The sequence below is a fragment of the Pan troglodytes genome, chromosome 6 (genome assembly GCF_028858775.2).
Source record: "Pan troglodytes isolate AG18354 chromosome 6, NHGRI_mPanTro3-v2.0_pri, whole genome shotgun sequence".
In the NCBI taxonomy this organism is placed as follows: Eukaryota; Metazoa; Chordata; class Mammalia; order Primates; family Hominidae; genus Pan; species Pan troglodytes.
The window spans coordinates 41,477,718-41,499,775 of record NC_072404.2 but is presented as its reverse complement, the minus strand read 5'-3'; the positions used below and the strand labels follow the sequence as shown (position 1 = coordinate 41,499,775).

General features: G+C 40.0%; 1 long non-coding RNA gene across 1 annotated transcript; it reads right to left on the bottom strand.

Annotated features, from left to right (window-relative positions):
• Positions 1–2,183: 2,183 nt before the first annotated feature.
• On the bottom strand, positions 2,184–6,981 carry LOC100608024 (uncharacterized). The gene is made up of 2 exons (XR_681279.5): positions 5,028–6,981; positions 2,184–2,826 (listed from the first exon to the last, which is right to left on the bottom strand). It is a non-coding gene; the product is annotated as an uncharacterized LOC100608024 (long non-coding RNA).
• Positions 6,982–22,058: the final 15,077 nt, after the last annotated feature.

Genomic DNA, 22,058 nt, shown 5'->3' with positions numbered 1-22,058 from the left:
GGGGAAGAGGAAGAAAAGCTGGACAAGCAGGAAGAAAGAGGGAGAAATGTAAAGAAAGAGAAAGGAAAAGAAATAGAAAAAGAAGAGAAAGGAGGAAATAGAAGCAAGGGAATAAAAAGAGCGTTATAATAAAATTTGGTTCTATAGGTTTTGAGGGGTTTTTGTCAAGGTCATTTGTAAAGTTCCTCCAGCGGAAAGGAACAAGAATTTTCTGCACCTTTTTAAAATGTAGATGAACTAATTGGCAAGTGTTTATATGGCTTCCACTGTCCCCACCCTGGGAAGAACAATTTTTGGCCTGCCTGTGTGACAGATATCGTGGCCCTCCAGATTTGGAGATGTAGCACTCGGTCTAGTTTTAGCAGTAAGATTTAGACTGGTGAATGACTGTCCCACTTCCTCCTTCCTCAAATGCATGGATAGGTAAGACCTTCCCTGAGCTGGGGGATTCCATCTGGCCCACCTCTTGCTTCCCTGGGATAGAGACTCTGCAAGCTGCTGTCTCCACAGGGCTTAGTTCCTGATAGAAACCAACTGAGAGACAGTGGCATTTAGGACTATACATGTGGGCATATGTCGGACACAGAGAATGACTAAGAGAGATATCTTTAGCTCCCTTCCTGTCTTCTTCAGGCTCCCGTCCAGCAAGAATATACCCTTCCAGGTTTTTATAGTTTGGGAGTAGAGAATGACATTTTTTAATTAGTTCAATCTATATTTATTGAGCATATACTATGTTACAGGCAATGTGGATACAGATAGGCATTGGAGAAAATGTCAAAGTTCCTGCCTCCTTGAGTCTGCAGTCAGGAAGGCAATAAATGTCCCTTATTTGGGCAATTTTGTACTCTTCCAATATGTGACCAAATATGGGCACATCTTCCAATACACAGACTGACCCCTGTCCCCTTTATGTAAATAAAGAAAGAAATCTTTGATGACCAGGAAATAATCTGAAAGGCAATTGTTCATGTTCTCATTTGTAAAAAGACTTTTAAGGGGTTGGGTGTGGTGGCACATGCCTGTGATGCTAGCACTTTGGGAGGCTGAGGCAGGAGGATTGGAAGCCCAGGTGTTCAAAACCAGCCTGGGCAACACAGTGAGACCCTGTCTCTACCAACCAAAAAAAAAAACCAAAAATAAAAACATAAAATATCTTATTTAAAAAATAACTCTTAAATATTATTTCACTTTAACTCAACCCTCATGCAGTCAAAGCAAAACAAAACAGAAAATTTGCTAACCTTTAAACCCAGGACAGGATCTTTTACAAGGGCAGCCCTTGCAACCTCCTGGGAGAAAGTTCATTCTCTGGGTTTCAGCTATAGCAGCCTCTGTCCCTTGCTTCTTACTTAGTTCTAAGTTCCTGGATCAGTGTGGCATGCTGGACCCATTGTCCTCGCAGTGTGGAATCAGAAGCAAGCTGTAAAAGCGTGTTCCTTCTGGTTGTTCTGGTTGCTTTGGAGCCTTTCCATCTTCATCACCTTCTGAACTGGCCTGAAGCTTTACAATGGCTCCTTGGTGAGGGGTTGCCTATTAATCACCCCATCTCTGCTCTTACTCACTGGCAGAGCACTGATTATGTTCAGGCATAACAACCCCCACCCCCATTCTCCTCCATCTAAGGATAATGGCAATCTCTCCCTCCTGGCCAAGTGATCCACTTAAACAGGTGTTTGTGACTTGTTCCACAGTTAAGTAAGTGGGTCAAGAGAGTGGCAGAAAGGCCTGCAGGTTTTTCCTTGTCCTTAAAGTGAGACTTATGAAAAGAGATACTTTTTGTATCTGCATACTTTTTGAATTTGCATTTTGCATGGCATGATAGCAGCCACCTTGCAACTACCTTTAAGCCAGCTGGAGGACGAAACTGATAGGCTGAGGATGGCAGGGTAGAAAGTGGGAAAGAATTTGGGCCCTTGATTATGAATCAAGCTGCTGAATCAACTGACCCTAGGACTACCCTACTCAAGATGTCTCATTATATAATACACTGTATTTTCCTTTGCTTAAATCAGTTGAGTCAGTATCTTCCAGTATGCGTGACTGGAGGCCTCCTGATACACCTGCCTATGTCCACTAATACAGGCACCAAAGAATCTCAGATGGTGGTCATGGGTAGGTTTCTGTTTGGCTATTCTGCAATTTCAGGAGAAGGAAAATGACAGGATAAGAAATTAATGCTGTTAATTGTAATCAATTGTTAATTAAATTTTTATTTTGAGATAACTGTAGATTCACATGCAGTTGTAAGAAATAAGGCAGAGATATCCTGTATACCCTTCAAACATTTTCCCCCAATGGTAACATCTTGCAAAACTATAGTACAATATCACAATGTTGATTTCTACCCCTCTACCTCACTTCAGAGCATATCCATGTACATACATTTTATATTTTAGGCTTCATAAGTTCCTAGTTTAAAAACAGTTTACTTGGATTGAACTTTGTACTTTTCCAAGGCATTTTCTAGTCCACTATTTCTCTTAAGGCTTAAAACATCTCTGACTAAGTGAACAAACAGATGAACAAATGAAACAAACATCTATACAATCAGAAGTTAAGGGAGGTTTGAAATAGGCACTGCCACAGAGTAACTGTTAGAGAAGGAGTTCCATGGTACAAACTTTGCACTCTCCATCTACGAAAGGTGGCAGAGTCCTTGAAGTGTTTTTCCTCTCTCCAGCCAGTCCCCACCACTACTGATAATTAAATCCTTCTTGTCAAAGGACAGGACTGGTTCTGGAACAGGTGATTTCAACATCGTGGTGAGTAGTATTATGGAAGCTGGCAAGCACTGTATAAGATGGATCCTTTTGTGCTCATCACCTGTCACGCAAAAAGGTTTGTTATTTTGTGATGATTTCCATGAAATCTCATGGGCTCTATTGGGGGAAAGTTACAAAGCAAGAATTAACAAATAAAGATAAGAGATGGGCCAAAGTTATCTATTGGACACACCATCGGTGGGCATTCCTTGTCCCCTTGCTGCTCTCCTTCTTATAGGGCAAGAGTGAGAACAACCTAGTGGGTGGGAGGATAATCAGACTTATTGAGTAACATCAGTGTGGGGTTAGACACCAGCTCTCTGAGTTGCCTGGGAAAGTCAACTTTCAGCACCTGAAGGCACTGGGGTCTGTGGAAGGGAGAAACTGGTCTCATGAGCAGTTTGGATGAACCCCTCCTGTGGGGATAAGGTTGGGGGCCTCAGGTGCCAGTTGGCTTGTTATCCAGACAATGCAGGTGAGCCACCTAGGTCAGTTGTTGCCAATCCTGATTGTGGCAGGGTACATTTTATTCATCTTCAGTTCCCCAGCTCTTAGCACACAGCCTGGCATATGATAGGTACATGAACAATGTCTGATAATGTAATGATTGAATGTGCTTTTGTGCCAATTAAAAACAAGTAATTTGGGTTTTGCTCATGGAAGGAGAGGAGGGCTAATAATAGACATTGTTGCCTACATTTCTTGAATCCCTGAAAGACGGTATACACATTCTGCCCTTACTTTGGTAAAACCTCTCTGAAGAGTCCACAACTCTTATGAGGAGGCTTCCTGGTTCAAGCAATATTTTTATTGAATTTTTACTATTTCCTTGCACCACTGGCCAATAAAGCCGGTGTCTAGGATTTGTTATACTGGCACTGAGACACTCAGTAAAGGAAGGCTCTGCTGGTGACAGCAGCTCTGGAATTTTCCACAACCACTCTAACAATCTTTTTGAATCTTCAGTACTTTTACTGAATTAGATACACAGTACAATGGGACACTAGCCACTGTTTGTAAATTTTTCATAAAAACAATTTGGAAAATGACACCCCTTAAACAATTTAATTAAATTAATTAATTAATTTATTTATTTTTGAGATGGAGTTTTGCTCCTGTTGCCCAGGCTGGAGTGCAATGGTGCGATATTGGCTCACTGCAACCTCTACCTCCCGGGTTCAAGCAATTCTCCTGCCTCAGCCTTCCAAGTAGTTGGGATTACAGTCATGCGCCATCATGCCCGGCTAATTTTGTGTGTGTGTGTGTTTAGTAGAGACGGGGTTTCACCATGTTGGCCAAGCTGGTCTCGAACTCCTGACCTCAGGTAATCCGCCCACCTTGGCCTCACAGAGTGCTGGGATTACAGGCATGAGCCACCGCGCCCAGCCAACAGTTTTCTTTAGGGCAGTGTTTCTTATCTTACCACTGCTGAAAAGTCCTTTTAAGACTATTTCCTCCACAGACTCCTGTTCTGAAATATTTTGTTTATAAATACATATTTTTGTTAAATAATAATCTTCCCAAGAGGAAATCAAGTAGTCAAGAAATTTTTTTAAGCTAAAAGTATCCTTGAGGCTGTATTTTAAGTAAACAAACAATTATCTTTAAGTTTCCTAAAAACTTAAAGTTTCAGGAAAGCTTCAGTTTCAGTAAAAACTGAAAATAACTAGAAGAATTCTCATCCTCTTTATACCCTCTCTTCCCTCCCCACCCTCGCCCCCAGACACTGGTTATCACTTTCCTCAGCTGCTGGGATTCTGGGTATTCTAACTTTGAAACTACAGTTCCAGAAACATCAGGCAGATAGAATAAAATTAACGAAAGCCTGTGGATTCTCCTAGGTTTTTTGCTATCCATTTACCCTCCTTACTGTTAATGGGTCTTTTACTGTGGCAGTTAGCCCTGCCTCAAAGTCTCCCAAAATGGGGACAATTAGCCCCAGCTTTTTGCTAAGATAACATCAAAAGAGGCAATAAGCAAGTTGGCATAGGCAACACCTCTCACCTTAAGGAACTGTCTCCTGAGATGTAGAATAAATCACTTGTCCTCTTTAAATGAATCTCTTCACCATGGTTTTGCTTGATTCCCCCATCCTGAAGTTGCTGCTTTAAGATGGGTGGGAAAATCTCCAGCAAAAGCATAACAAAACAGCAAGTAACAGCAATTTTTTTTAACAGAAAAAGGATTATTTTTATTACTTTCATACATTGCCACAGCACTGTTTGGGAAAGATTAGAATCAATAGAAGTTTGGAAATCTGACCTTGGCTGGTGGAAGAATAGAAAGAATCTGGTTCTTCTTAATTTCCCATTCAGGTTCTCAGTGTTCCAGGAAGCAGTTTGCTCAAGTTTCTTTTCTCCATTTAGCTCTCCTGAATGCCCGGCTTCAGTGCCTGGGCATTGCTGCCAAGGATCCCGCCGGTGCATTCAGCTGCCATTCAAGGAAACAGCCCTCCACACTGCCTCGCACTTGGAAGTTTGTCTTACAGCATAAAACAGGTGGAAGGACATTCTGCCTTTAGAGTTCTGCTGGCATGTCTTATCACTTCTGTTGTCCAGTGCCAAGAATGACAAAAATCTTTTGTGTATGTTTGGGGGTGGGAAAGACCAGATATAACTGGGAACAGCAGTTAACTTGTTGTTCAGACAAGATTCCCAGGGCAGCTGTTATAACTCAGGCAGCAATAACTCTAACACTTGGCTCTGCTGCTAGGATGGATTAATAGAAACTTTGGACAAATCATCAACAAAAATTATGTTCTCATGAGACTGTTGAATATACTATGGATCAACTTAAAGATAATCAAATATTCGCTAGACTCACAACAAGGAAATACAATAAGCATATTAATCAACTGGGGTTGTGTTTATACTTTCATTTCTAAACATCTGCTTTCAGTGAAGTCATTAGTATCTGCTGGCAAAAATTTGAATTGACACAGGACTTGCAATCTGTAGCTACAATTGAGACAGGATTACCTTTTTATGTGCTGACACTCACTGTCTTCTTTAAACTAACAATTTAGTCAACTTCATGATGGAATTCTAAATTCTAATCTGTGAACTTGCCGACTATTTGTCCTTTGCCAAAGACTTTACCCCGTGCTTAATTTTTAGTCTTGACACGTATGTGTACACACACATAAATGATCTTTTTGTATTTTTTATACAAAGAAAAAGATTATGTTAGTATTCAAATGGTAGTTATTTACACTAAATTAAGTTTACACTTCAGTAGAAGATAAAAATGTGACTAATTGAAATAAATAATTCCTGGAAAGAGAATTCTCAACATAAAGTTATATGAATCTCAACACTGTCCATTAAATCTCAAGATTTTCTAAATCTTATTAATGTGCATCAGTTTAAAAAAATAGTTCCAGATGGGAACGGTGGCTCACGCCTGTAATTCCTGCACTTTGGGAGGCTGAGGCGGGCGGATCACCTGAGGTCAGGAGATCAAGACCATCTGGCCAACATGGTAAAACCCCGTCTCTACTAAAAATACAAAAATTAGCAGGGCGTGGCGGCACGCACCTGTAATCCCAGCTGCTCGGGAGGCTGAGGCAGTAGAATTGCCTGAACCCAGGAGGCGGAGGCTGCAGTGAGCCAAGATCGCACCACTGTACTCCAGCCTGGGTGACAGATAGAGCAAGACTCCGTCTAAAGAAAAAAAAAAAATAGTTCCGTGGTTTTGCCTTCTTCCTTTCCATTTTGTTAAACATATCCAGACCAAAATTACAATTGCCCCCATTGTAGAATGAGTTGAATGTGGGCATTATTGATACAGTTAATGATTCTGTATCACCAGCAAAGCATAGGATTAAAATTGACCTTGGCTTAAGTTGACTTACATTTTAATTTGGCCGTTAAATTGATGCTGGAAAGTTGGGACACACCACACGGTTAACAGCCATCTGGCCTGCCTGTCTCCTTCTATCCTGACAACTACCTTGGCTTACCTAGTGTGTTTCATCTCTTCTCTCTCATCATTGCCTCCACCAGGATTCCTGAGTCAAAGCCCAACATGGCCCTCTGCTGTTGTACTGGCCAATCTGGTCTGTCCTGCTCTGCAGCTGCCAGTCTTCTCTGTCACTCCTGGTACCCCAACAGGCCCAGCAGCCTCTGCCAGTTCTGCTGTTCACTTCCTAACCGATGCCTCAAAAACTCCTGTGGTGTCTTCTTCTGCCATCACATTTCACTTCCATTGAGGCCCCAAATCTCTGACACACCTGCTTTCTGCCTCTCTTGGCAGCTCTCAGCTCACCTGCTGGCACTTCCATATACCCACATAAAGCCAAACCATAAGGTAAACTCATGGCCCTACCACACTGACTTTGGTTATTTCTCTAACCCCTTGGACATGGCACTGATATTTGATCTTGCTGGGACTCTTCCTTAGAGAATTTTCCCCCTTGCTGCCTTGGGGTGGGGAGCACCCTCCTCATTCCTGCTCTGGGAACGGACAGTGATGGGGCTGCCTCCTGCCTCCTGTTGCCTTCTCTTACCACCTCTGAGTCAGGCCAGCCCAGCAGGTTCCCAGCCTGGCTCAGATTCACTAGAATGCTTTCGTTACCACCTGTTTATCTGTCCTCCACAATTGCAGCACTTTTTTTTTGACAGGTTGACAGTGTTTCCTTTGCTGGGCTTTAGGTGAAAAATGTCTACAGATCAGAGTAGATGTGATTAGTGTAAAAGGGGAAAATAAAACTTACTGTGGGGCAAGAGGTGTGGGAAAGGTCAGATGAGAGAATCTAAATGGAGATATTAGTAGGAGTAAGTAGGAATGAATAGAAGTGAAATGAAAGACTTAGGGGGGATGGGAATATGTAAGAATGAGATTGTGAATATTAAAAGAGATTATCCTTGACCATGAAATCCAACCTACTCAGAACCTTGACATTTGACTGGTTACATGCCCTACACACTTAACATACTTTAACAACCCAATTTATTTAATAAATGTCCTAGAAAAATTAATGAGAATAAAATTAAGGAAGGAAGTTTTCTAATTCCTTAAATATAATTAGTGAAGTCCGTGGAGGTAAGGCTGATACGTAGATCAGAAAAAAAAAAAAACCCTATAGCTTTAACATGAATTTTAAACATAATTTTATCATATCCCAAAGACATGATACAATTGGTGTCTGTGAGTGCAAACATCTTGAGAAACAGTGTGCTAAAATGTTACATGCTAGGATGGCTTTTCACAAAAGTAGATTGTTTCTTTTTGAAATAAGACAATATAGGACAACTCCCCCAGCAATAAATTAGGATTATTCCCTCCATGACAAAGAAGGGGAAAAGGGTTACTCAAAGACAAATCATTATAAATAATCCATTATTCATATAAATTTATATTTTTAGAAAGGGAATATTGGTTAAAAAAAGATATTAAATGCCTGGGCAATCACCAAAATTTATTTTATAGCTCTAGCACTTGTGTTGTCTATATCCCTGATCACACTTTTAAATTGGCTTCAACGTAAGTGATGGTTTAAAAAGAATTTTAGGCCGTTTCTTTTGAAATTGCGGATCAGGGTTGTTAACAGCGGGAGGATGAGTGAGGTGGGTTGGGTGTGGCATCCTTTGTGTTACTATAAAGCTCTTGGTGTTATAAGGAACATTATATTTTTTATTACACTTAACTACTTTCCAGACCACTAATTATTTGTATCTGTGATCAGGAATTCAAAAAACCTTTAAAATTCGATTGTTATTGTTGTTTTCCTGATAAAGATTGAGGAGGTTCCCATTCCAGCAGGAGTAGCTTAAAAAAAATAAAAGCTAAAAAATAAAAAGATTGAGGAGGATTCTGCAGCTTGCAGCTTTAGTAAAGGGCCCTATCCTTATAACAGAAGGACCCAGGAATAATTTTAAAAACTGCCAAATAATCTGCAGGTGATTCTAACACAGTATGCCTACATCCGTAGTCCTTATCATTCACCTACATCGAGAAGTCTCTACAATGTGCTCCTGAATCTCCAATGCACAGATCATGGAAGTGGATCCTATTTCACCACAAAAGCAATATCATAATCAGGAGAGAGGCCTATCAGCAAGGACTCAGAAGTAAATAAAGTATAGATGTGAACAAAATGTGCAATGTAGGCAAAATTACATGGCTATATAAAATAAGTTAAATAGTTAAATATACTCTGTGTCCTGAGAAATGGGTACTCATACACTATGTACTTTCTTCACCAACATATCATAATGAAAATTTATTTCATACAGAAAATGAAAGCATGTGAGCTAGAATAAATTTTTAGTCATTATATTTTTTATTTTATGATGTCACAGATCATTGAAAATTAGCACCAAGGACATCTGGTCCAACAGATTTATTTTATTTTATTTATTTTATTGTATTTTATTTTATTTATTTTATTTTATTATTTTATTATTTATTTTATTTTATTTTTTATTTTATTATATTTATTGAGACAGAGCCTCACTCTGTTGCCCAGGCTGGAGTGCGGTAGCATGATCCTGGCTCACTGCAACTTCCGCTTCCCACGTTCAAGCGATTCTCCTGCCTCAGCCTCCTGAGTAGCTGGGATTACAGGCGCGTGCCACCACACCCAGCTAATTTTTGTATTTTTGGTTGAGATGGGGTTTCACCATGTTGGCCAGGCTGGTCTTGATCTCCTGACCTCAGGTGATCCGCACCCCCCTCGGCCTCCCAAAGTGCTGGTATTACAGACTTTAGCCACTGAGCCTGGCCAACTGATTAATGTTACAGAGAAAATTGAGAGCCCAAAGAAGTTAAATAAACTGTGACAGCAGAGTCAGGACTAGACTACAGGACCATTAAATCCTAGCACCAAACCTCTCTTTCTCTCACCCTTATCTCAGCCTAGCTGCTTAGTAATGCATTTACTGGTCTTCATAACATATAGAAGAACTTTTGGGTCATTACTTGAATAGCTTAGATTATTTTTATTTTGCTTTTTGTTTTTTATATTTTAGATTCAGGGATACATGTGCAAGTTTGTTATATAGGTAGACTGTGTGTCACAGGGGTTTTTTGTACAAATAATTTTGTCACTTGGGTAATAAACATATTACCTGATTGGTATTCTTTTGTGATTCCCTCCCTCCTCCCCACTTCCCCCTCAAGTAGGCCCCAGTGTCTGTTGTTCCCCTTCTAGTATCCATGTGTTCTTGTTGTTTAGCTCCACTTATAAGTGGGAACATTGTGTATTTGGCATTTTGTTCTGTGTTAGTTTACTTAAGATAATGGCCTCCAGCTCCATCCACGTCCCTGCAAAAGATATGATCTCATTCTTTTTTATGGCTGCATAGGTTTCCATAGTATATATGTACCATATTTTATTTATCCAGTCTACCATCGACGGGCATTTAGGTTGATTCCATGTCTTTGCTATTGTGCTGCGATGAACATAAACATACATATGTCTTTATCTTTCAAAACTATATAATAAATTCTGAAAATATGCCTTTCTTCTTAATCTGTTTCTTCATGCTAAACAGATAAGATTAAAATCATAGCTGCATTTCAAGAAATTGTCTGCAATCCTTCATTTTCTCCAGTAGATGTAAATTTTTATGTGGCCAGACTGTGCAGTGAACAAGCAAAAATAGGGAAAACTGAGCTTCAGGTCTAAATTAAAGCAAACGAAGACTGATGGTAAATGTAGCATTACTATATTTAAAAAAATAAATGTAGCATTTAATCTTAAAAATAAAATGTTAGGTAAAAATAGCAAATTGCAGAAGGCTATGTAGGGTTTTGTGTGGATCTGTCTTCACTTGGTAGAAGATAGCTGAGATCCACTCTCTCCCTGATCACCTATGAGATTCCTTAATCCTTTCCCCTTCTGCAGAGAACTCTGTGAATTAAGTACATGATATGAAATTAATGTCAAATCTGGGATCCATAATCTTATATTACTTCTTCCCCCTCATTTATTTGAATATTTAAAACAATGTATTATTTAACTCATAACTATATCTTTTCCTGATAATGTGAACTTGACATTTAAATTCTACTTTCTGTCTTGAAGTTCTGTCACCCACACCAAGTTCTGTGTTTGGCTACTCTATTTGTAGTTTGTAGAATCAAAAATATGTTGTCTATAATTTTGTTGCTGTTTGAATTCGAAGTTTGTTCTTCTGATTCCACCATTCATTAGTTTCCTTAAGCAGATAAGTAAATCAGTTATATAGTCAGTTTATTATATCACAGTGAATACTAGCTGATGTATGCAATTGTATTTGTGTTTAGGGAGCATCTTAAACTTTAAACCATTTATGTTAAATTTCTAGAATTCCTTTCTTCTGATGGAATGATTTGAGGCTAAGGTAGGATTTTTTAAAAACAATGACTTTCATTCAAAATTTATCTACTCAACCAAGCAAATGAAAAGGGGCAGCGAAGAAAAAATAAAAATGGGAATGGTAGATGGCAGAAGAAACTGAGAACACAGAAGAAAGCAGTAGGTTTGGAGTGGAAAAATTAAACTAGAAGAAGGCAAGATGAAGAAAAAAATGTACCCTAAATGGACAAATTGCAAATTTAATGGCATCTAGAAATATAAACTGAGGTTAAGTTTCTAAATTATAGTCAGTCCCAAGGTTTAGATCTGCAATCCCAGGAATGGTTAGTTTTTTTTTTTTTTGAGACAAGCTTTGTTGCTCAGGCTGGTGTGCAGTGACATGGTCACTGCAACCTCAACCTCCTGAGCTCAAGCAATTCTCCCACCTCAGCCTCTTGAATAGCTGGGACTACAGGTGTGCGCCATCGCACCTGGCTAATTTTTGTATTTTTAGTAGAGATGGGGTTTCATATGTTGCCCAGGCTGGTCTGGAACTCCTGAGCTCAAGTGATCTGCATACCTCCTCCCAAAATGTTGGGATTACAGGCGTGAGCCACCCTGCCTGGTGGAGAGTTAACTTTAAAGATCACCTACCCAGAGGCCAGTTCTACTACTCTGTGGCTGATTCCTGTCTTTTTCTTCTATTCACTAGCTCTTTTGGGGCACAGAGGTAGAAAGCTACCAGCAATGTAGTTTTCTACTTTTCCAAAAGGAAAACATACCATATTCCTGTCTAGTGGTAAATTTTCTTGCTTTTAGTAGAGTTATTTCATTATAGAACTCTGAAAATGGTAGCTATGAAAATAGCCAAGATGTCGCAAATGAAGAATCTTTGTTTCCGATTTAAAAATTGGAATAGGAAATGATAGGATGTTAAGAAAAATAATGAATGTTTCCCTTCCTCTCCTTGGCAAATCAAATGCCCAGTTATCAAAGAATGCAAGAAAATATTGCCTACATGAGCAGAACTGTTTCTAAATAAAATGTCTGGCATGTAAATGCTGCATCAGTTCCTAATTAAGAATTCTGTAAATAAAGCTTTGCTCTTCATCTCCTGTTTTCGTTGGAAACTTCCATCAGAGATAGTGACTGGTGTGAAGCAGTGGAGACACCCAGTGGCTACTGTGGTTAACCACCGCAATGGTACATTTCATGCTGCGTTTCCTGTTTCTTGTTTTAGATGTGTCTATTTCCTTTTGAAAATATGACACTAAGTACCTCTAAATAGAAATTTAATAATGTAATAGTAATTGTGAGATTAATGACTTGAATATTACTCACAAATTAGGCCTTAATCTGAAGGATGGAAGGATTTGTGAATAAGCAACATTTAAAAATACAATAAAAGAAAAATATTCAATCTTGCCTAATTCATTTTTAAAAATCATAGTTTTTCAAAACATAAAGGTAGATCCCTTTTATTGAAGTAAAAATTTTGATTTAGGAAAGGATTTTATATAGAAATTAACACTTGAAATTTGAAATTTAAACTTGAAAATGTCTCTCTGACTTCACCCAAACTGTCAACAAATAAAATACATTAGTTCAAAATGTAAGGGCTATGAAGAGAATCTGGTTGTTCTTGTAAAATGTATATTTTATTATTATTTTTTAAAAGGCTCAAACTGAGAAATAATGCCAAGACTTGCTACTGAATGAAGGAATAAATGAACTTAAAATTTCTTTTAAATAGCTTTTTTTAATCAAAATAGTAAAATGAGTTCACTTAGAAAAAGTAGAAAATATAAACAAAAAGAAATAAAATGCCCAGTACAATTTCACTCCACACTTTGGTTTATATAGTTCTAGAAATTCTTCTTAATGCATGGAATATATATATATATGTAACTTTTTTTGAGATGGAGTTTCGCTCTTGTTGCCCAGGCTGGAGTGCAATGGTGCGACCATGGCTCACCACAACCTCTGCCTCCTGGCTTCAAGTAATTCTCCTGCCTCAGCCTCCCAAGTAGCTGGGATTACAGGCATGTGCCACCACTCCCGGCTAATTTTGTATTTTTAGTAGAGACAGGGTTTCTCCATGTTGGTCAGGCTGGACTCGAACTCCCAACCTCAAGTGATCCGCCGGCCTCGGCCTCCCAAAGTGCTGGGATTACAGGCGTGAGCCACCGCACCCGGCCCATAGCTGATTTTTAAAAGCCTATGAAACAGCAATCTAAAAATGGTTTTTGTTCATGATAAGTAAAAATGAGATTGTGTATACAAAATGGAGATTCTAAGGGAAATATGAAAAGACTGGAAACTAGGCTGGCTGTGGTGGCTCATGCCTGTAATCCCAGCATTTTGTGGTCCAAGGTGGGTGGATGGCTTGAGCCCAGGAGTTCAAGACCAGCTTTGGCAACAGGACAAAACCCTATCTCTACAAAAAATAAATAAAAAAAAATTAGCCGGGCATGGGGTCATGCGCCTTTAGTCCCAGCTACTCAGGAGGCTGAGGTGGGAGGATCACTTGAGCCCAGAAGGATGAGGCTGCAGTGAGCTGTGATCGTGACACTGCACTCCAGCCTGGGTGACAGAGTGAGACTCCATCTCAAAAAAGAAACAAAACAAAACAAAATGAAACAAAAATAAAGAAAGAGTGAAAGGAAAAAAGAAACTAATATATATATAAATGGTGGGAATCAAAAAGTGTCATCTCTCAAATGAATCTGAGCAAAATTGAGTCTCAAGTTAAGCTGAGACTTCTTTTCTTTCTTTAAGCTTATTTACCACCATTGATTCCCTGGCATCCTTAGAAATTTAGGTGGTTTATAAAGAGGATGCCTCAACATTTTCCCTTCCTGAAGTATGCTATGAACTGTAATTTTGGGTGAAAGTGAATAAAAGATGGTTATGTTAACCAAAGAATGACTTTCATAGACACAAGAGAAAAGCTACAAACATATAATAATTATAGAAGATTCTAGTTATATGTGCAATAACAACTAATACATTAAAATACTGAGTTTGGCGGAGAAGGAGTTAGCAGGAAAATGGCCTCTGGTATGACCAACCATTAAATGAGAGAGGAATGTGTACAAGAGATAAGACAGGTACAATGCTGAAATTCCTATGGGTTTTCTCCGTTTTGCCGAGTAGATACCAAACAGGTTTATCAGGGATGCTGCTTTTAGCTGCATGACATTCCTAACAGATGTGTAAAGACCGATGCCCCCCGATTGCTTCTAAACTTTGTACCCATGATGCTTCTGTGGCTTTTTCCTTAACTCTTTTTGCCAAATCTCCTCCTGAATGTGGCTCAGACTCTCCCAGACATATTACTATTATTGCTCACAAGATAGAGGATGTAAAATGGGCATACAAAACCTATAGAACTGCATGCTGTTAAATAGAAATACTGTGAATAAAAGTCAAGGGCAGCCGGGCGCGGTGGCTTACGCCTGTAATCCCAGCACTTTGGGAGGCCGAGGCGGGTGGACTGCTTGAGGCCAGGAGTTTGAGACCAGCCTGGCCAAATGGTGAAACCCCATCTCTACTAAAAATACAAAAAAAAATTAGCCAGGCGTGGTGGCTCATGGCTGTGATCCTAGCTACCTGGGAGGCTGAGACACAAGAATTGCTTGAACCCGGGAGGCGGAGTTGCAATGAGCTGAGATCGCGCCACTGCACTCCAGCCTGGGTGACAGAGAGAGACCTTGTCAGAAAGAAAGAGAGAAAGAGAGAGAGAGAGAGACAGAAAAGAAAGAAAAGAAAGAAAGGAGTCAAGGGCTTTAGTATCAACAGCTCTATCAATTACTAACTGTCGAACTTAGGCAGGTAACTTCCCTACAGCTCATTTCCCTCTGTAAACTAAGTATTATAATTTAGTCCGTAATATTTATTGTTGCTCTGCAAAAAGGATTGTGCTAGGCAACAATGATATTGAAATGGCTAAGGCACAATATCTAGCCTCAGGGAGCACATAGTCTAGTGAGGGAGACAGACTTAAGTCATTACCAGCCAGGGGTGGTGGCTCACCCTTGTAATCCCAGCACTTTGGGAGGCCAAGGCAGGCAGATCACCTGAGATCAGGGGTTTGAGACCAGCCTGGCCAAAATAGCAAAACCCCATCTCTAAAAAAATACAAAAATTAGCCGGGTGTGTTGGCACATGCCTGTAGTCCCAGCTACTCGGGAGGCTGAGGCAGGAGAATCGCTTGAACCCGGGAGGTGGAGGTTGCAGTGAGCCGAGATCATGCCACTGCACTACAACCTGGGAAAGAGAGCAAGACTCCATCTCAAAAAAAAAAAAAAAAAGTCATTACCATATAGTAAATGCATTATTAGATTTCACAGTGTCTAAGGACAGGATAGGACAAGTTTGAAAGTGGAGAGACTCAGGGCTTATCTTAAAGGGATTCAAAGAGATCATCATAAAACACCTAGCACACTCCACATCTGTAATAGGAACTCCACTAATGTTAAGTTGTTTTATCCTAATTACACATTCTTGCAACAGAACTGAGCATTTTAGTACTGGACAATATCAAAGTTGTAAAACATAAATCTCTTCAGGGAGATAAACTCCTGCATTCTTTAAAAATGATTGTTACAAACATTATACTCAGGAAGCTGTCCCATTACTCTCTAAAGCCTGAAATTTAACAAGTTTTCTTAGTCAAAGCTAGCTTGCTTTTTCAAAGATTCAACCAACTTTACAAACCGTAGGGAGTCATGAAAGGAAATACACAAAAAAACTAAGATGGAGAAAAAATGCAAACTCAGCCAAGATTTTTCTCAAGAACTTTGGCCTTTTCTCTTCACCAGTTATATAACTATTTAAAATGTGTTGTGCATGTTTTTGGGAGATTTTCAAGATAAGACAGGAAGTATAAAAGTTTGTAACTCTGGAGTGCTAAATCCTTAGAATGAATGAAGGAAATGGGTTTCTAGCATGTAGTATTTGAAGTACTTGACTTAGCTGTCATTCCCTATTCCTTACCCTTGTCAATCAAACTAACCAGTTATTCTGCTGATCCTAGATCTGGCCTCAGAACTTTAACAAAATTAATTAGGAAGGTACTACCAACATAAAGAAGTTGCTGTAGATACTGGAAGTGACATGGGAAGAGACAGTGGGAGTGTGATGAAAAAGAATGAGGTTGTTGTTAATAATGGCAGTGGGGACACAGACATTGATATGGGGAAGGTAGATATGTATGCCTGGTCATTTGGGGTCCATCTTATTTCCTGGGGCACAGCTGGGTCTCTTTTCCCAGTTGCCAAACTGAAGGAGTCTCAGCTGGGCCTGAGGAAGGGCAGTAGATGAGGTTTTGGCCAGGCGCGGTGGCTCATGCCTGTAATCCCAGCACTTTGGGAGGCCAAGGCAGGCGGATCATGAGGTCAGGAGTTCAAGACCAGCCCGACCAACATAGTGAAACCCCGTCTCTATTAAAAATCAAAAAAAAAAAAAAAATTAGCCAGATTTGGTGGCGGGCACTTGTTATCCAAGCTACTTGGGAGGCTGAGGCAAGGAGAATCACTTGAACCTGGGAGGTGGAGGTTGCAGTGAGCCGAGATAGTGCCACTGCACTCCAGCCTGGGCAACAGTGCAAGACTCCATCTCAAAAAAAAAAAAGTAGATGAAGTTTTAAGGAAGGTATACTCTGGGAAAATGTGAGGAAAGGTTGGAAAAGACTAAGGAAAGGAAGAATCCTGTCAAAGCACTGTTTCCATTTTGCAAATGGCCCCAGCTAAATTTGATATAGCAGATCACACCCTTTCCTCACTTCCCTCTTCCACTTTTGGCTGAGACATAAGGTGGTTGGTGTACACAAGGGCCTGGGATACCTCCTTTACTCTATTTTGTTTTATAGTCACTTGCATGTGTGTCTTATTTTCTCCTACTAGATTGCAAACTCTTTGACGGCAAGTATATCTCACTATCCTTTGTGTCCTTTATAATAGTGACTGAGACAAATATTAATGTAAATAATGGACATTAAGTATTTTTGCAGTTGAGCTTGAATCTGCATGCCTTTCTGCATGCAATGGTCTTGAATTCAAAGAATATACTTCATCCTGTAAAACATATCCCCAGCCTTCCATAGTGCTGTCTCTCAAGTGGCACAACTAGGAGGTTCATCTAAATGGTGGCATCCCTATACTCCCACCTGGTCTACAAAGAGCAACCACAGAGCTTTACAGAAATGCAGGTGCTCCCTTTTACTAATGTACCTCTCAATGCCTTAGTGAAGAGAGTGTCTTATGGGCCTTCTCATGGAACAGTGGAAGGGGAAGGGTGTGCCGGTAACACATGATACAGTTTAACATTCCTATCTCCCTAAGTCCTTGGATTGCTTTCTCCACGTGATGCCAGGAAAGCTCTGGCATCTCAGCTGTATTAAATGTAGGCTGTCTTTGAGTCCAAGTTTCAGTCAATACACCAATAAATTGTAAGAGCCACCTTCAGCTGGATGAGCTAACACATGAAATCTGGAATCTCTAGCAAGTACAAGCATAGCAAGCTGGCTCTTTATTTTACCCTCCTTGGTCTAACACCCTTAGGATATATTCCCCAGATTTCTGCCAATATATATTAGCAAAGTCTTACAATTCTTTTGGTGTGTCAGCTAGTTCTTCCTGGGTCATAGTGTGTACCTGTCCCTGTGGGGCATGCTGAGATATAACTGTAGTTATAGGTCTAGTGGCGATAGCGAGTGGTTATGGTAGGTCTTGAGAAGGAACATCCTCTTTTAAGGACTCTGCCCCAAGTGAGGTTATCACAGAGTTTTCAGGCAAAGAAAGGTTAGTCTCCAGAAGGCAAGCTACTTTCGCGAATAGGCAAAGCTTAGAGTGACCTGGAGTTTCAAGATTGTCAGCATCATCTGGGTCCAAGGAGATGGCCCTATTCCAATTTTCAGGTCTCCATTCTTTTCCAATCAATGACCTATAATATATATATATGTACGTGTGTGTACATATACCCATATGTGTGTACATATACACATAGTGATGTGACCGTGAATTTAACTGTTACTATAATTCAGCAACCCTTAAAATGAAATTTAGTGCTTGATTTTCAACAGTATCACCCCTATGCCTGCAAGAACTAAAAGGTTCTTTGTAGTTCTGGTCATAGTCTGTGACTTGACCTGAGAACTGAAAGACATAAGGTTGTCATTTTCTACCTACAGGTGCTTAAGGGCACTCAGAAGGATCTATCCCATACCACTGTCCTTAATGTCATCTTCATTGCCCTAATTGTCAAATGCATCAACTGCTGAGGCAGTCACTTGCTTCAGTTGGCATGTCATCACAATCAACCACAGATGGTAGTAGTCTGATCAATTGTAATGCCCCTGCATGCCATGGATTTCTAGCATCTAATTTCCCTCTGAGGAAGAGCTCAGCCAAAGGAATGACCAAACCAATTCTTAAATTTTATCTTCATTGTCCATCTCCTGGGACCACCTCTCATACCAATTCTGTATCAACCAGGGTCCAACTAAGAGAGAGAAACCACACCACATTTTGAACATGGAAGGTTAAGTATAAAGAATTATCACTTATAGGCTGGGCGCAGTGGCTTATGCCTGTAATCCCAGCACTTTGGGATGCCAAGGCAGGTGGATCACTTGAGGTCAGGAGTTTGAGACAGCCTGGCCAACATGGTGAAACCATGTCTCTATTAAAAATACAAAAGTTAGCCAGGCATGGTGGTATGTGCCTGTAATCCCAGCTACCCAGAGGCTGAGGCAGGAGAATCGCTGGAGTCCGGAAGGCAGAGGCTGCAGTGAGCCAAGATCGTGCTACTGTACTCCAGCCTGGGTGACAGACAGCGAGACTCCATCTCAAAAAAAAAAAGAAAAGAATTATCATTTATAACAGAGAATAGAGTAATAAGGAGGAGATGGCTAGTGAGAAGGAAAGCAAATTCTAAAGAACATAGGAATAGCAGATATAGGGAGCAGCCACTGCCCTTAGGGATGAGAAACTCTCATTGACGAAGTTCAGTGACTCAGGCTCATTGAATGTCAGAGAATTTGCTGAGGCTGCAAAGCTGGCCAAGGGGTGTGAGGGGAAGCCATTCATAGAGGGTGTTATACCAGTGGCACTAGTGGTACTAATGGTACTCCAGTGCAGAGCCACTTGACGGGTGCCAGGGGAAAGCTCTTCATAGCAGTTGCCTGCAAAGTTACCTGAGAGGGTTTCTGGAGAAGTTGTCCGTGGAAGGTGCTACACACTGTTGGCCACTGGGCACTGCTGGAACTGGGTGCTACAGAAGCCACATGCACTGTAACAACCTGCCTAAAGGAGCACACTACACTGTACAGATAGAGAAATTTCTTTTTCTAGTGTCCCCCCAATGCTCTCTACTGACAAAGCTTAATGTCATGCCTGCTGGAAAAGAATTTTTTACAGGACTTATCTATATTATCACAAAGCAGACAATGATGGGTATATTTGGAGCCTTGAGGGCATAATCTGGTAATTGGCTTAGTAACCCATTTCCTTTAACTGGAAAAACCTCATAGTGAGAACTGAATTTCACTGGGGTTCTGAAAGGCATTACAAATGGCCTCTTTGAGAAGCTGATAAAAGCTATGGGCTCTCCTTTAGATAAATGCCATGTGTACACATGCACACAGTACTACAGACAATTCAGGAGTATACACATGTTGGCCATCTATCTCTGAACCCAGATTAAGAACCCCTGGGATACGCCAATGACTCTTCTCCAGGTTTGTTTCAATTTAGTGATATTTTCTTAACTTTATTTGAATGTAGTAGGAAATGTTTTTCCAAACTGTTAAACTATATTTGCTTTTTAACAATAATGACAAACATTTGAGAAATATGGAATAGTGTTAAGATAGTTCTAAATTTGGAGGTGAAAGGCCTTTAGAAAGAGAGAGGCTGAATGCCAGTTGAAGGGCAAGCAGTTGTGAAACAGTCGCAACACAGGTATTGGGATTTGGAATTGGATAGTAGTATACAGAAGGAAAAAGGTATCTATTAGACCTGCCATGCTTTGGTAAAGTACATTTGGTAAGCTGGCCTCCAATATGAGACTAACAGTCCTTATCTCTGGGTATTCATGCCCATATTTACTCTCCTCCCAAACTGATTCAGGGCTGGTCTGTGTGACTAAAGAACACAATGCAGGTGACAGTATTTATGTAATTTCCAAGATTAAGTCATAAAAGGCATTGCAGCTTTTGCATTGGTCTTTTGGATCTCTCATTCTGGGGGAATCCAGCTGCCATGTTTTGAGGATGCTCAGGCAGTTCTATAGAGAGGCCCACATGGGGAGGAACTGAGACTTCACACTAATAACCAGCACCAGCATGCCAGCCTTATGAGTGAGACATCTGGAAAGTAGATCTTCCAGTCCTAATCAAGTCTTCAGATGACTGAATGCCACCTGAAATCTTGACTGCAATGCCATGAGAGCCTCAAACCAGGACTCCCAGTTAAGCTGCTCCCAAATTTCTGACCCACAGTTTTGGAGGCAATTTGTTTTACAGCAATAGACAACTAACACATACACTTAGGTAAAAATTCTCAAAGGGTGAACAGTGTAAGTGATTTGCCCTCTTTCCCTTACTACTTCTCTGGTCACCTAAAAGAGCCTCAATGAGATGGTATTTAGCTACGATATTCTCCAATTGTTATCCTAAATAAGTCACTAGATTGAATCATCAGAGAAACAAGAGGTTTCTCTCTTAGCCAAATGGTCACTGTAAATACTGACTAGACATAGAGTTCCTGAAAAGCAGGAAACGCAACTGCTAAACCAGATTAGGTAGATTTCTATTAACAAACTAATAGAAATACAGACGTGTCTTTATGAAGACTATTATAGGGAAATCACAATCTGTATGAACTACTGTGCCTATTGTGTTCATAATTTATGGGGGAATTTACAAACTAGTGTGTTCAAAGGTGAGTCACTATTCTGAAAGATCTGGAAACTAAAGAATTGTTGAAGGATCTAAGGCTATTTAGTCTGCAGAAGATATAAAGAGCATTTTACAGCTGTCTATTTGAAGGGCTGGCACGTGGAATAAGAGTAAACACATTTTGGATTGATCATTGTAGGCCCAATGACAAATTATAGGAATGCAAATTTCAATTCACTTATAAACACCATGGCTGTTTAACAACCTGTCATGTTGCAGTAAAAACTATGGTGCTCCTTGTCTCTGGAAAGAGCTATGTCAATTGGCTGATCACCCTTCAGAGATGTGGTAAGACTGATTCATTCTGGCAGTACCTAGAAGACTGATCTAGATGATCTCTAAGATGTTCCTGAAAGCCTTTTCCTCCTGAATGTGTCTTGTTACCCATGATTATCTTTAAGTAATAAAGTTCAGTGTAGTGGAAAGTGTGTGCATTACAGTGGAGACAGAACTCTATTTGGAACTTACTGTGTGATTTGGGGCAGGATACTTACCCTTTCTGAGCTTCAGTGTCCTCATTATCTCTCGAGACTGTTCTAAGAATTCATTAGATGACATATAATTCAAAACACCCATTTGGCATTTAATGAATGGTTTTGTTTCATTTCCTACAAGATGACTTGTGATCAAACATCTGGGACCATTTACGATTTTTAAAGTAGAGTGTTGAAATGAGCTAATTTTCTTAGGCTTCCCATGTAGGTTTTCATTTTTTAAAAACAATAAACTTGATTAAGATTTGATTAGATGCTTTGTGACACAGTCTCTTTAAAAAATGACAAGGATGGTGAAAGTAGAAATGAATGGAATCAGAAGCCAGATGGCCAACATCATCTCTGAAACTTGAAACCGCAAGATCATCACTTGAAGTCTTTCCTTCCAAGAGAGCTAACAAACTCAAACTATACTATTCAACATCATAAAAGTATTTTAGCTTCCTGGAAGGTACTCCAAATTTCAGTAAGAAAAGCTCAGTGACAAGCACTTACTTTGAATTTTTAAAGGAAACTGTAATCTCACTGAATGAATCAATTTTTTTTTTTTTACTGTT